The 11,814-nt window shown below is 39.9% G+C and overlaps 1 long non-coding RNA gene across 1 annotated transcript; it reads right to left on the bottom strand.

Moving 5' to 3' along the window:
• Positions 1-234: 234 nt before the first annotated feature.
• Positions 235-2,755, bottom strand: LOC135086036 (uncharacterized). Its single transcript, XR_010260269.1, has 3 exons — positions 2,634-2,755; positions 1,707-1,826; positions 235-488 (listed from the first exon to the last, which is right to left on the bottom strand). It is a non-coding gene; the product is annotated as an uncharacterized LOC135086036 (long non-coding RNA).
• Positions 2,756-11,814: the final 9,059 nt, after the last annotated feature.

The following is an 11,814-nucleotide window of genomic DNA, read 5'->3' as shown; positions in this document are numbered from 1 at the left end:
TTTCATCGTTATACTTAACCCTAACGATCGATGCAATAAAAATACAGGGTGTAATTTTTAACACATTTTAGTTGGTTCGATTCCCGGGTGTAGCAAGCAAATTTTTGGAAATCTGAATGCAGTTCTATTTCTTTAAAAAAATAATTGAATGTTTTCTTTCAGTAAACTTTTCTATCTACAGTATTAAAGAGAACTTCCCTTCAGGTGGCATTACAAAATTCCACCCTGTATAGTCAAATAAGATCCAAAATACGTCCACGTATACTTCAGGATTTCCTTAATATGTTGGAAACGCGAATAGACGAATAGTTTCCCATACTTGGTGCTTAATACCAGTCAATAAGATTCAAAATACGTTAGAATTCCTTCAATATGTTGAAGAATAGTGTGTCGTAGAATCATGAGGAGAGGTCTACTTCGGAGAATTCTTTGAGCGGGTCCGAGCTCGCTTCGTGGGAGTCTGTCTTCGTGCTGTCTTTGTTGCTCACCTGGGGAGAGAGAGGGAGAAAAAATTTAGAGGTTTACTTCAAATACATATTTCTCATGTTTTGCCTGTTATTGTTTAGATCTACTGATGTATTAATCTTGTATCACGCGTAATTTAGAATCATAGAGCCACTCTACAGTGGCGACATCCTGGTGAGTGCAAATGCGATAGTCCTTCTGCCACTTCATCGCCACTAAAGCCCGGTCTGTGAGCACTTAGAATTTTGTCCAATGACCCCAAGCTACCCATCCTTATCGCTCGCGCGTAATTATGTTGCTGTCGCGCTCGCACACTCACTACGGGCGCCCGTCGCACAGTCGCGCGAGCGATAAGGATGGGTAGCTTGGGGTCATTGGACAAAATTCTACGTGCTCGGCGACCGGACTATAGCAAGTGACAGTGACCTTACTTTACAGCAGGCTTTCCCAAAGTGGGCGATAAAGCCCCCTTGTCGGCGCTGCAAGCCTAAAGGGGGCGGTATAAGAGTATTCCATGTACATTTACTGGGTCAATTTCATGGGTAAAATGTCATTTAGGCGAAAAATAATATGTCAAAAAATTCTGTTGGTCAAACGTTCATTGGCATGCCGTTCTCTTGGCGAACGCTTCATGGGTAAAGTGATCTTTGGGCAAAAAGTTAATGGGTTAAAGATCCTGTTGGTGAGTAGTTCATCATTGATCAATCGATTGTTGGTGAACGGTTTCACAATCAGACTAAGAAAAAAAGGAGGCGAAAATAATTATAATTTATTCTCAAAGTGGGCAGTAGATGAGTAGACAAAATAAATTTGGGAATCCAAGCTTTACAGTGACGCCAAGTGTACGCTAAAACGATAGCTCTCATTAATTATACTTATTATAATTCATTTGAATCTGGCATACAGGTGTCCCAGAATGGGTGAATCAAACTGCTAGGGGAGGTAGCTCTACTAATGCATAAGGACACAATTTTATTTTTTTTTAAAGTGAAAATAAATCAGCTTTGCCTAAGTATCTGGCTATAATTGCTGCGTTTGGAGTTTATTTGTGCTTTTTTCTTACTAATATTATTATACATGATCGCTTCGTTTATCTGTAAACAAACTTTTGAAAATAAGGACTAGATTTCGAGTTTAAAGCACTTTATTTAAAAAAAAAGCTATCTCCCTTAGCAGTTTGATTCAGCCATTCCGGGACACCCTGTATATGCAAACCCCCGAAGCGTAAAAAAGAAACTCACCTCAAAATCGTGGTCCACCTTCGACAAGTCGGAGCTGTCGTTACTGTCGATATCGTCGAACTCGCGCTCCGACTCCGGCGTCGCGGCGTACTTGGAAGGCGAAAGATTCTGCACCGCCGCCTTGGGGAGAAAGAAAGAAACATTATTTATTTGGTACGTTAGGGACTGAAGGGGAGGGGGGCCAGGGGAGGTCACCAGCTTATGTAGTATTTTGCCATTAAGTGCCTCTCGAGCCACTTCATCATTTCAGCCATAGGACGTCCACTGCTGTACATAGGCCTCCCCCAATGACTTTCACACGGTTGGTAGCGGCCTGCATCCAACGCCTTCCTGCTACCTTTATCAGGTAGTCGGTCCACCTTGTGGGTGGATGTCCCACGCTGAGTTGTCCGGTACGCGGCCTCCACTCCAGAACCTTGCTGCCCCATCGGCCGTCAGTTCTGCGTACTATGTGCCCTGTCCATTGCCACTTCAGCTTGCCAATATGTCGGGCTATGTCAGCGACTTTAGTTCGTTTACGGATCTCCTAATTTCTGATTCGATCTCGTAAAGAAACACCGAGCATAGCCCTCTCTATAGCACGCTGTGCAACTTTGAGCTTCTGTATAAGGCCACGTGTCCGAGCCATAAGTCAGCCTGTTAAAAAAAATCGAAGCCACACTGTCCCCCCCCCCCCCCCCCCTTCTTCTGGGCTAAACTGCCCCCCTGAAATTGATCTTCAAGCGAGTCTTTGGTAGTAGCCTTATTAGTTAGAAATTAGCACGACACTAAAGAAATATCTCGTGCTAGATGAGTCTTTAGGCCACCTTAGAGCCAGTTCCTCTGCGGTTGAGGATTCCGGGTTAAGCTCTCTTCCTTCGGCCTGATCATCACTTTCCATGCAGGCCAAGAGCGTCCCTGTTGTAGATAGAAGAAATATGTACCTACCTTGGACACAGTCTTGAAGAGTTCCCCCGAGTCTGGCTCGGTGGCTAGCTTCAGCGCGTGTTCCCAGCTCAGCAGCGTCTGCGAGTGGATGGTGACCTGCCGCTCGGCCAGCTCTAGGAGCGTGGATTGATGATGATGATGATTTCCAACCGGGGCTTTGGTACCCCCTATTCTCTGGAGTCTTACTAGTAGAACTACTGGGAATTTCCTTCCCAGTAAAACACAACTTCCTCCTACTATTCTGTAGACCTAAACAACCTCAACCTACTTGTCTATATAACAAGACATAAATAACGTCTAAAAGCCCCCATGCCTTATACTACAGCAAATAAAAAGTACCAGGGCAACATAAATATGAAGGAGCTATTTCGAATTCTTCTTGTCTTAAGAAATTACAAAAGAGCTCCATCATAGTTATGTTGCCCTGGTACTTTTTATTCACTCTAGTACAAGTTTATAAGTATGTTTTATTGGTAAGTTAATTAGCTATAGGGGGGGAAAGGGGGGGGGGGTAGCTTAGAGCCAGTTCCTTTGCGGTTGAGGATTCCGGGTGAAGCTCTCTTCCTTCGGCCTGATCATCACTTTCCATCAGGTGAGATGCTGAGAGCTCCATCATAGTTATGTTGCCCTGGTACTTTTTATTCACTCTAGTACAAGTTTGTAGGTGTTTTATTGGTAAGTCTGGGTATTGGTAGGGGGGAGGGGGGTTATTGGTAAGTCAGGGTATGAGGGGGGGGGGGTGTTCTAAAGGGCAGCCTAGAGCCAGTTCCTCTGTGGTTGAGGATTTCGGGAGAAGCTCCTTCCTTCGGCCTGATCATCACTTTCCATCAGGTTCCCTGTTGGGGATAGAAGAAATATCTACCTACCTTGGACACAGTCTTGAAGAGTTCCCCCGAGTCTGGCTCGGTGGCTAGCTTCAGCGCGTGTTCCCAGCTCAGCAGCGTCTGCGAGTGGACGGTGACCTGCCGCTCGGCCAGCTCTAGGAGCGTGGATTGATGATGATGATCTACGACCGGGTCTTTGGACCCCTATTCTATGTAGTCTTACCAGTTGAACTACTGAGAATTTCCTTCCCAGTAAAACACAAACTCCTTCTACTCTTCTGTAGACCTAGACAACCTACTTGTCTATGCCCCCCCCCCCCCCCCAAGACATTCCAATAAAAGCCTCATGCTCCGTACTACGGCAAATAAAAAGTACCAGGGCAACATAACTATGAAGGAGCTATTTGAAATTCTTCTTGGTTGACTCGAGAAATTACAAAAGAGCTCCATCATAGTTATGTTGCCCTGGTACTTTTTATTCACTCTAGTACAAGTTTATAGTATGTTTTATTGGTAAGTTAAAGCTAAAGGGGGGGAGGGAAGAGGGGCTAACCTAGAGCCAGTTCTTCTATGGTTGAGGATTCCGGGTGAAGCTCTCTTCCTTCGGCCTGAATCACTTTTCATCAGGTGAGATGCTGAGAGCTCCATCACAGTTATGTTGCCCTGGTACTTTTTATTCACTGTAGCAGAAAATTGTAGGATTTTTTAACTGGTAATCTGGATATAAGGGGGGGGGGGGGTAATATGGAAGGCCTAACTGCCGTCTATAAGCTAAAAGGCCGCTAAATGACAAAATCTAATTTTGAGCTAGAGCAGAAAAAAGCGGCAAAATTTTCAAACCGATGCTGCTCAGTATCTATAAACATTTTGTCATGTTGTCATATACCAAAAAAAAGGTATTTTTTTCAACTTTCACATGAAGTAAGTTGATTTTGTAAAATGTTAATAATTAATTCAATAAATACACATTTTCCTTTCTAACCTTGTAAAATTTTAAGGCTTGCTTCAAGTGTGCAGAACTAAATGGCGGCTAAAGAATCATAACTGCTTTTAAGTTATGGATTTATTAATAACTGCCAGAAAAGACAGGAAGTTATTAACATATCCATAACAAAAAAGCGGCTAATTACACATAGCCGCCTTCTAGCCAAGTAGATATCGCTTAACTTCTCTTCCAAAAATTTTTAACAACTTTTAATACAGTTATGCATAACTTAAAGGCAGTTAATTACTAAACCTTTTCATATAACTGCTTTTTAGGCTAGCACTATCCACATCTGTATTTTTCGAATCCTGCAAAATTAAACGTTAACTTATAAAATCAAACTAAGTTTTTGCAAAGAAAAGTTCTTTTTTTCCACAAAACTATCGGGAATGGTGATTACAAAATAAAATAGTCCATTTTCTTAGGGTAACATTTTAAAAATTGCCTTTATTCTAGTTCTAACAACCTTATTTGCATGTGTGGGGTATCAAATTAAATGTAATTAAGTGGTGTATAATGCTGTAATATGTGTAATAACCTCAGCTGAATTACAATTACGAAAATATTTATCAAAATAAAATCTCAAGTACATATTTTCAATTAACAGTCTCGAAAATATAAATAATAGACAGAAAATATGTAAAGCACACATAACGAGCAACTCATTATCTATTCAGGTTTTTTTTAACTCAATCAAATTCAAAATGTCTTAGTTACATAGTTGTCAGTGAGGCGCTCTCTACTCCAGACAGCTGTACTCTATTAGTTTCAACTAATTTCAGTGGGAAAGGAGACGAGTGAATGATAGTATTTTATGTTTCTTAAATTTAAATATATTAGCTACCAACATTATTCAGTACACTGTTTTTATCATTATTACTGTTTTCATTCTTGAGCAAACTTATGTTTCTATGAAACCTAGAAATACCATATTATTGAAATCAAATGAAAAGTAATTATATTTTCTTCAACTTCTCTCCCATGATTTATGCAAATGACCGTGCTGAGATGTTTACTTTCGAAAAAAATTTTTATCTCTGACAAGGCATATCTTTAAGGTTCTAGAATGCTAGATTAAGCTCAAATTGTAGAAAATTTAATTGACTTTACAAAACTATTAAACAAAGACACCTGGAAACATTTTTTATATTTAAAATAACTGAAATAAGCGCCTGAGTTATTCAGTATTATAAATTATTTCCTTTGACTTGCTGTATCTCCAAAAAAATTGACTAAGAGCATTGGAATGAACTTCAAACGGTGGCAAACTATATTAAATTTAGTAAAATATGAAGCAACGATATCGACAAAACGCTCTCTTGTGGTAGTTTCCCCAAAACAGTGAAGAAAGCGCCAAAGTTACATTTTGGCGCATTGTTGCAAATAAAGGTAAAAACTCTAAAGGGACCTAACAACATAATAAATACTGTAAAAAAGCGTGTTTACGATGTTTTGATGTCGACATTGACTGGCCTATTATGTAACTAAATAAAGACCCCTATAAGCTTAGGTAGGTACTTAGCTTAGATACAAATATGTACTTATTAATCCAAAACAAAGTTTTAAATTATTTATTACAAAATATAAACGGTGGTTACTACCAAGTTTATTTTATTGTAGATTTCGAGGAAAAACTGATTTATTTTTGTATTTTCAATCGATTTTATTAATGTTCTTTTTTAATTATATCCATTTCAATACTGTGGCATTTCTTCTTTCTTATAAGTTTTATAAACATACAATATTGTCATTCACTCGTCTTATTTCCCACTGAAAGTAGTTAAAACTAACAAACTACACGCGCATGAAGTAGAAGGAGCGCCTTACTAACAACGATGTAACTAAGACATTTTCAATTTGATCGAGTCACAGTTTTATTCTTTGGATAGCTAATGAGTAGCTTGTTATGTCTGCCACATGTATTTTTTGTCTATCTTGTATAGTTTCGATGCTATATTTAAAAATATTTGGTTTTTATAGCTGTAATTTTCATTTAATTTGAAATATTTTCATTATTGTACTATTTAGTTGATATTGCGTATCATACCTTTATAAAACAGTTATGGTATCATTTGACACCCCCCACATGCATGTAAGATTCATAGAATCAGAATCCTTTGCATTTATCAAAATGTTGCAGCTGCTGTTTTGACGATGTCTTTTCTCCGGGACCAGACGTTTTACAGATGGGCTCCGACAGACATACTTAAGAACATACTAAAATTTGGTCCGGTATCACAGAATACATAATAGTCCGGTATCACAAAGTGAACTATACTTACAAGCGAGATGGGTAGTTTGCGGCTTTTTAGCGATGTTTTGTTATTTAACGGCTTTTTTGTTATGCAAGACACAGAGGAAAATATTTATTTTACTTTACGTACGGTCTAATAAGGCTTTCTATAATAGTATATTAATTGTAAAAGTAGTAACACTACAACGTTTAAAGGCCGCAAAATTATTTTAACTGCTTTTTAGTTCGGTAAGAGCGTATAACCGCCTTTTAGTTAAGTATATGCCAGGTATTATACTCCGACGTAACCAAGCTAAAAAGCCGCAAAAATACTTTTGCTACCTTTTAGTTAACTGTTGAATATTAACTGTTTTATAGCTAAGCATTGATAGTAAAAATGTTCAATCGATCCAAACGTTAAAGTAGTATAGCTGCCTTCTAATCTAGTTGTGCCGTTTAACGACCTTTAAGCGATGTAAGGTTTTTGTTTTTTGTATTTAGCTGCCTTTTGAAAACAAATATCTTGAGAACGGTAAAAGATAGAATAACCGTTCCTAGACAGATCGATAGAGAATTTTTTTTTATTACCGTTACATTAAAAAAGTGAAAAATGACCAAATGTCATTTAGCGGCCTTTTAGCTTATAGACGGCAGCTATAGTCTCATAACGGGTCTGAAGGGGGGGGGGGGGGGGAGCTGTAGGAACAAAAATCAGCCAAGTTCAAGCGCCTAGGAAAAAAATCTACTTATTCAATACCTACCTTGGACACAGTCTTGAAGAGTTCCCCCGAGTCTGCCTCGGTGGCTAGCTTCAGCGCGTGTTCCCAGCTCAGCAGCGTCTGCGAGTGGATGGTGACCTGCCGCTCGGCCAGCTCCAGGAGCGTGGATTGATGATGATGATGATGATCTACGACCTGGTCTTTGGTACTCCCTATTCTATGTAGTCTTACTAGTAGAACTACTGGGAATTTCCTTCCTAGTAAAACACAACCTGCTACTCTTCTGTAGACCTAGACAAACCTCCTTGTCTATGACGCCCCCCCAAGACACCTACCAAGTACCTACTTGTCTATGCCCCCCCCCTAAAGACATAAAAACAAAGTTTAAAAGCCTCATCCCCATACTACACCAAATAAAAAGTACCAGGCTAACATAACTATGAAGGAGCTATTTCAAGGGGGGGGGGGGGCTAGCTTAGAGCTAGTTCCTCTGTGGTTAAGGATTCCGGGTGAAGCTCTCTTCCTTCGGCCTGAATCACTTTTCATCAGGTGAGATGCTGAGAGCTCCATCATAGTTATGTTGGCCTGGTACTTTTTATTCACTCTAGTACAAGTTTGTAGTATTTTTTTTTGGTAAGTTTAATAGCTAGAGGGGGGGGGGGGGGGGGGGCTAGCTTAGAGCCAGTTCCTCTGCGGTTAAGGATTCCGGGTGAAGCTCTCTTCCTTCGGCCTGATCATCACTTTCCATCAGGTGAGATGCTGAGAGCTCCATCATAGTTATGTTGCCCTGGTACTTTTAATTCACTGTAGCAGAAAATGGACAACACGCATAAGTTGTAATATTAAGTTAAATTATGATTTAATTTAAAGTTTAGATCACATAAATTACACTAGTCTTTATTTCACCTCAATCCATCCAGTATTACCGAAGATAGAGCCTCGAGAAGTTTACGGACCTTTTAAAATTTTCAAAAATTTCCAATATTCGCGCGTGACGTCACAACATGATTTTTCAGCCCCCGCACGTTAACCCATTTACCACTTTTTGTCTTTTTCCAAATAAAATAAAATTTTACCCAACTGACAACTGTTGTTAGTTGTCATCGTTCAATCACATTTCAAACCCAAAAGTAACCATTATTATGCCACCTATTGCCAATTTTGTGCACTATTAAGCCATTTTTACATTTATGTATGCGCTATAGATGCTAAGAGCGGATTATACGAAAATCCACCCCTAATGGAGTAAAACGAGGTCCACGCGTACGAAGTCGCGGATGCGAAAGTTTGGATGTCTGGATGTTTAAAGTAATGTAAAGTGAAGTAAAGTAAAGTCATGTTTATTTCTCACTAACATAACAGATAATATTATGATATTTATAATAACAAATAATCAGAAAAAATAAAAAGTCAGAATGTTGGACGTTGGTGGGTTGATACCTGAACTAGGAAGATTCCTGTGTCTTAGGTTTGTTACTCTTTCACGCAAAAAGTACTCAACGGATTTTGTTGAAACTGTACAATATTATTGTTTGTAACCCAGATTACCATATAGGCTATAATTTATGCCGTACTGTGACACTGAATTTCACGCTGGTGAGGCCGCAGACATAAGCTAGTCGTGAAATAAATAGGAAAGTTTAAGGATCTGAAACGTGATCGCTTACTATGGGCCTCATAAAAAGGCTCAAGGTCACCCAAAGGGCGATGGAGCGGGCTATGCTCGGGGTTTCCCTGCGTGATCGAATCAGAAATGAGGAGATCCGCAGGAGAACCAAAGTGACCGACATAGCACGCAGAATTGCTAAAATCAAGTGGCAGTGGGCGGGACACATAGCTCGTAGATACGATACCACGTTCTGGAAGACGTAACGTGGGTAGGCCTCCTACTAGGTGGACCGACGATTTGGTAAAGGTCGCGGGAAGAACCTGAATGCGGGCAGCACAGGACTGTTCATTGTAAAAAACCTATGGAAAACCCAAAGGCCTCTCGCCTTTGTCCAGCAGTGGACGTCATTTGGCTGTAACGACGAAATAGGAAAGAATGTAAAATTATCAAAACTTTCTCTAATGCAGCATTTTTCCAATCTCTCAACGAGCGCGGCAATCACACTTAACTAACAGGCTAACAGAGAGCATAGCGAAATCTATTTAAACACTAGTTTTCAAAACTCCCAGAACACTCTCCAGGTAACCACGTTAATTTGTACCAAACGACTGGACTATAATTTAACTGAAATAAAAATTTGGGTACCTACATCTTCTCAAAAACAAAAGAAAACTGGTGCTAAAAGGGTTAAGTGACATTTTGACATTTGTAGAGGGGCTTGTAGAAGGGGAGGCTATGGTGCTGAATGTGGATTAACTCGAGTGTCATAGTAACTTATTAGGCTGCTTAGCTTGATGATAAAAATAAAAATATTTTATTCAATGTACATAGTCTGGTCATAAGTTCTGTCATATGATAATAACTTTTGAATTTTGAATGAAGGTTTCAAAAACATTTTTTACTGAATTAGAATTAGAAAGAGAAAATGTGCGATAGTTCGAATTTTATTGTATGCGCATAAAGAAGTCCGAACTGCAGTTGTCACGTTGCATTGGCGCGGCTACGCGCCAAAGCAGATTTTCGTTGTGCTGATAAATTTTAGTTTATCTTTTCATTAAATGATAGGTACAATGAAGTTTTAAGTATAAAAAATAGAAGTAGTTGCCCTCTCGAGGATAGGTCTCCAGTAGCGATAAAAGCAGTGAAGGCGAGAACCCAAAAAATCCTATGCTTTACTGTTTACCTTGAAGATAGTCTACAGCAGAAACAGGGTGAAATTAAAACCAGACATCGTTCAGATGTGCGTTCAAAAGACTTGAGATTTTAAAAAAACCCACGTTTTGTTTAAACAGTAAGCTAAAAAAAAGTGTCTGGAAAATGGAATACAAAATGTTAAGGTATGGTAAATGATAAGTCTTTACCAATGAAGAAGCAGAAGTTCAATTTCATGTGTCCTCCATCTAGGCTAGTTTCCATCGGCACTCAAGGTTTGGCTGCGTGTCTTAAATTTGGGCTTAATTGAGGTATTTTTTGCGTAAAAGGCATAAGAACTAATGCCGTTTTATATCAAAAATTCATACTAAGTAGAGGTACTCAACCAGGTACAAAGTATTTCCTTGTATGTTAGTCTGCCAGACTGCCACTCTTTAGTAAGTCCCGAAATCCTCGCTTCGGCTCCCCTACTAACCATTCTAACCATTGTACACAGATAATATCTTACATGCAGCTTTTCATGTTACTACGTCACATTTTCAAAATCCGCGCGGAAAATCGCCCCAAGCGGAAGAGCGCACTTTGAGCTTGAATATTTCAGTCATTTTTAAAGATATCAAAAAAGTAAAAACACAGTATTCATTCTAATTTTTTGTAGTTTTGTTTGGCATCTTCAACAAAAATTGTGCGCCAGGTCCATTGTGGGATGTTTTAGTGGTAAGTAGGGGTAAGGGGGGGTAATGTGGAAGGCCTAATAGTCTCCTATCGGGTCTGAAGGGGGGGGGGGGGGATGGTAGCTGTAGGAACAAACATCTGCCAAATTCATGTGCCTAGGGGAACCTACCTTTGAAACAGTCTTGAAGAGTTCTCCAGCATCTGCCTCAGTGGTCTGTCTCTGTCTCTACTATGGAAATATACTATTATCGTCTCTTTCAGATGTCGACGTAGAGAATGTTCGACGCTGACACTACCTACCTTAGACACAGTCTTGAAGAGTTCCCCCGAGTCTGCCTCGGTGGCTAGCTTCAGCGCGTGTTCCCAGCTCAGCAGCGTCTGCGAGTGGATGGTGACCTGCCGCTCGGCCAGCTCTAGGAGCGTGGATTGATGATGATGATGATGATCTACGACCTGGTCTTTGGTACTCCCTATTCTCTGCAGTCTTACTAGTAGAACTACTGGGAATTTCCTTCCTAGTAAAACACAACCTCCTACTCTTCTGTAGACCTAGACAACCTACCTGGTTGTCTATGCCCCCCCCCCCCCCCCTCCTAAAGACATAAATAAATGTCTAAAAGCCCCATGCTCCATAGTAAAGCAAATAAAAAGTACCAGGGCAAGATAACTATGAAGGAGCTATTTCGAATTCTTCTTGGTTGACTCGAGAAATTACAAAAGAGCTCCATTATAGTTTTGTTGGCCTGGTACTTTTTATTCACTCTAGTACAAGTTTGTAGGTGTTTTATTAGTAAGTTAATTAGTTAGAGGGGGGGGAGCTAACCTAGAGCCAGTTTCTCTATGGTTGAGGATTCCGGGTGAAGCTCTCTTCCTTCGGCCTGAATAATTTTTCATCAGGTGAGATGCTGAAAGCTCCATCATAGTTATGTTGCCCTGGTACTTTTTGTTCACTGTAGCAGAAAATTTTAGGATGTTTTACTGGTA

The sequence above is a fragment of the Ostrinia nubilalis genome, chromosome 30 (genome assembly GCF_963855985.1).
Source record: "Ostrinia nubilalis chromosome 30, ilOstNubi1.1, whole genome shotgun sequence".
Lineage (NCBI taxonomy): Eukaryota > Metazoa > Arthropoda > Insecta > Lepidoptera > Crambidae > Ostrinia > Ostrinia nubilalis.
The sequence above is the reverse complement of the archived record's forward strand: the minus strand, read 5'-3'. Positions and strand labels throughout refer to the sequence as shown.